Source organism: Oncorhynchus tshawytscha, linkage group LG04 (genome assembly GCF_018296145.1).
Source record: "Oncorhynchus tshawytscha isolate Ot180627B linkage group LG04, Otsh_v2.0, whole genome shotgun sequence".
In the NCBI taxonomy this organism is placed as follows: Eukaryota; Metazoa; Chordata; class Actinopteri; order Salmoniformes; family Salmonidae; genus Oncorhynchus; species Oncorhynchus tshawytscha.
In genome coordinates this window covers 63973445-63978244 of record NC_056432.1, presented here as the reverse complement: position 1 = coordinate 63978244, position 4800 = coordinate 63973445, and positions in this window count along the sequence as shown.

Genomic DNA, 4800 nt, shown 5'->3' with positions numbered 1-4800 from the left:
ACTGTTTGTTTGCGACTCTCTTATCAGAGTAGAGTATAATAAAGGTGAGGGTTCAGATGTAGGCAGGTAAACATGACTCACTGGGAAGAGAAAAACAGCCAAAACAGTCAAGGAGCTACCTTATCTTAATCACTTTTACGGCTGAGGAAAAAAGGACAGCAAAAACTAAAGTATATGACCAGATCAAAGGTCATCATTACAGTGTGTTATCAGTTACTGCAGGTCAGTTGAGAATTCAAGGTATTTCAGTACCGCTGATCAATGTTTGATATTTGTAATTTCAGTAGACTTCTATGGACAAAAGATGCCAGATTCTCAAGTTTGAGTATTATTGTAACTGGATGAGAGAGTGCCATATTTCACCACTGGGGGCAGAGTTTGCTAGTTCAACCGGTCTGCACTCTCCTCTGTTTCACAACGGGGAGGGGCTTCTTTCTTCACCTTTGCCCATGTGGGGAGCATGCCATCAGCTGTTTGGAGGTATTGATCAGAGGTAGAGTGATAACGTGTTTGCAAATAAAACTATACCTCCCCTGGGCCCCTTTATACAGATAGTGAATGCACTGTAGATAGCCTCTCTGACTTGTCTACATAAACCACAGGTTCAAAGCAGTGGAGGGTCATCTATGTCAAGCTACAATATAGTGACATTAGTATCTTCACAAAGACACTTTGTGGTCTATCTACTGTTCTAGTAATGGAGTAACAATAATATAAAGCACCATATTAACAATCATATCATATTGTTTTTAAATTAGGAAAAAAAATGCCTATTGAGTTCATAATGTGAAACAAAGCAGTGGACAGTAAAGTCCAACATGTATTTTTCAGTTTGCCTCCCAAAATGGACAGAGATCTCATATTAATGTCCTTCATTTTTAATAGAGTAAATTCCCAGACATCTATAAAAATGGCCGTCTGGGTTGAAGAACTAAAAAAAAAAAAAAATGAGCCAAATCCTGTGTGTGCAAGAAATCAATAGTATGTATTATATTAGAACTGAACAATAATCAATAGTCTGTCTTATATTATAACTGAACAAATTGAGCATGCTAATGTTAACATTACCTCCACATCAGTAGAGGCTGCTGAGGGGAGAATGGCTCATAATAATAGCTGGAATGGAGTAAATCAAATGCTATCAACCACATGGAAACCACATTGTTGATGTGTTTGATAGCATTCCATTGACTCCATTCCAGACATTATTATGAGCCATCCTCCCCTCAGCAGCCTCCACTGCTCCACATGGCAGAGATGATATGATGATGACAAGTTTATACAGTTTACAGTGCATTCAATACACTAGCAAACCTCTCAGCTCCCCCACTGACATACCATAGTCATACTCGGGCCATTTTACCCTTCCTGGGCTGGGACACTTCCTGGCCATCTGCAGAGGAGTCAGATGTCCAGAATATTCTGCGGATCCGCACCTTCAGTATGTGAGACATTGTGTGTAGGCTAAAGTATAGGAGAGAGTGAGGAGTTTCGAAAGAATGAAAGACAGAAATGTGAACGTGGCCATATGATTTTTACAAATTATAACAAATTATATGTCAGACCACATATGAGCTTTATCCAGGAGCGATATCCATCATGCTTTGGTGTAATGGGATTTCCTGGGTGAGCAGCTCTCCTTCCCTGAATGTCACGCTAGGCCGCAGGTCAGACCTCCCCTGGCAGTGGCTCGCTCTCTCTCATGCTGCAACTTTGTTAAGGTGATTGATAGCTCATAAAAACCTGTCAGTCACGGCAGGATGAAGGCAGAATGGTCCTTGGTGCCCTGTAAAATTATATCAGATCCAGATTAAAAATTACACTTCAATTTAGATTATCTTGCTAAAGCATTGTAGTGTTCACAACTTGTATTACACAAAACAAATCACACCCCTTGACTTTTCCCACAATTTGTTGTGTTACAGCCTGAATTTAAAATGGATCAAATGTAGGTTATTTTTCACAATAGCCGATCATGTCAAAGTGTAATTATGACTTTCAAAATGTTTACTAATGTATAAAACATTTAAATCTGAAATGTTGAGTCACTAAAATGAAACAAAAATAGAACTGTTTGGCCATAATGACCATTGTAATGTTTGGAGGAAAAAGAGGGGTGGCTTGCAAGCCGAAGAACACCATCCCAACCGTGAAGCGCGGGGGTGGCAGCATCATGTTGTGGGGGTGCTTTGCTGCAGGAGGGACTTGTGCACTTCACAAAATAGATGGCATCATGAGGAGAAAAATTATGTGGATATATTGAAGCAACATCAGTCAGGAAATGTCACAAATGGGTCTTCCAAATGGACAATGACTCCAAGCAAGCTTCCAAAGTTGTGGAAAATGGCTTAAGGACAACAAAGTCAAGGTATTGGAGTGGCCATCACAAAGCCCTGACCTCAATCCTGTGTGGGTAGAACTGAAAAAGCATGCGTGAGCAAGGAGGCCTACAAACCTGACTCAGTTACACCAGCTCTGTCAGGAGGAACGGGCCAGAATTCAACCAACTTATTGTGGGAAGTTTGTGGAAGGCTACCCGAAATGTTTGACCCAAGTTAAACAATTTAAAGGCAATGCTACCAAATACTAATTCAGTGTATGTAAACTTCTGACCCACCGGGAATGTGATGAAAGAAATAAAAGCTGAAATAAATAATTCCCTCTACTATTATTCTGACATTTCACAGTCTTAAAATAAAGTGGTGATCCTAGCTGACCTAAGACAGGACATTTTTACTAGGATTAAATTTCAGGAATTGTGGAAAAACTGAGTTTAAATGTATTTGGCTAAGGTGTATGTAAACTTCTAACTTCCGACTGTATATATACAGTATAGTTGAAGTCGGAAGTTTACATAAACTGTGTTTAAATGTATTTGGCCACAGTGTTTCACAATTTCTGACATTTAATCCAAGTAAAAATGTCCTGTTTTCGGTCAGTTAGGATCACCACTTTATTTTAAGAATGTGAAATGTCAGAATAATAGTAGAGAGGGTTTTAATTTATTTGTACTATTTTCTACATTGTAGAATAATAGTGAAGACATCAAAACTATGAAATAACACATATGGAATCATGTAGTCACCAAAAAAAGTGTTAAACAAATCAAAATATATTTTATATTCTTCAAAGTAGCCACCCTTTGCCTTGACAGTTTTGCACACTCTTGGCATTCTCTCAACCAGCTTCATGAGGTAGTCACCTGGAATGCATTTCAATTAAGAGGTGTGCCTTGTTAAAAGTTCATTTGTGGAATTTCTTTCCTTCTTAATGCATTTGAGCAAATCAGTCGTGTTATGACAAGGTCGGGGTGATATTCAGAATATAGCCCTATTTGGTAAAATACCAAATCCATATTACGGCAAGAATAGGTCAAATAAGCAAAGAGAAACGACAGTCCATTAATTTAAGACATGAAGGTCAGTCAATCCTGAAAATTTCAAGAACTTTTAATGTTTCTTCAATTGGAGTCACAAAAACCATCAAGCGCTATGATGAAACTGGCTTACATGAGGACCGCCACAGGAAAGGAAGACCCCGAGTTACCTCTGCTGCAGAGGATAAGTTACCAGACTCAGAAATTTCAGCCCAAATAAATGCTTCAGAGTTCAAGTAACAGACCCATTTCAACATCAACTGTTCAGAGGAGACTGCATGAATCAGGCCTTCATGGTCGAATTGCTGCAAAGGAACCACTACTAAAGGACACCAATAAGAAGAAGAGACTTGCTTGGGGCAAGAAACACAAGCATTGGACATTAGACCGGTGGAAATCTGTCCTTTGGTCTGATGAGTCCAAATTTTTTATTTTTGGTTCCAACTGCCATGTCTTTGCGTGATGCAGAGTAGATGAACAGATGATCTCCGCATGTGTGGTTCCCACTGTGAAGCATGGAGGAGGAGGTGTGATGGTGCTTCGCTGGTGAACTGTCAGTGATTTATTCAGAATTCATGGCACACTTAACCAGCATGGCTACCACAGCATTCTGCAGCGATACACCATCCCATCTGGTTTGCACTTAGTGGGACTATCATTTGTTTTTCAACAGGACAATGACCCAAAACACACCTCCAGACTGTTTAAGGGATATTTGACCAAGGAGAGTGATGGAGTGCTGCATCAGATGACCTGGCCTCTACAATCACCTGACCTCAACGCAATTGAGATGGTTTGGGATGAGTTGGACCGCAGAGTCAAGTAAAAACAGCAAAAACGTGCTCACTATGTGTGAACTCCTTCAAGACTTTTCGAAAAGCATTCCAGGTGAAGCTGGTTGAGAGAATGCCAAGAGTGTGCAAAGCTGTCATCAAGGCAAAGGGTGGCTACTTTGAAGAATCCAAAATATATGTTAACTTGTTTAAACACTTTGTTGGTTACTACATGATTCCATATGTGTTATTTCATAGATTTGATGTATTCACTATTGTTCTACAATGTAGAAAATTGTAAAAATAAAGAAAACCCTTAAATGAGTAGGTGTGTCCAACCTTTTGACTGGTACTGTATACAGTGCCTTGCGAAAGTATTCGGCCCCCTTGAACTTTGCGACATTTTGCCACATTTCAGGCTTCAAACATAAAGATATAAAACTGTATTTTTTTGTGAAGAATCAACAACAAGTGGGACACAATCATGAAGTGGAACGACATTTATTGGATATTTCAAGCTTTTTTAACAAATCAAAAACTGAAAAATTGTCCGTGCAAAATTATTCAGCCCCTTTACTTTCAGTGCAGCAAACTCTCTCCAGAAGTTCAGTGAGGATCTCTGAATGATCCAATGTTGACCTAAATGACTAA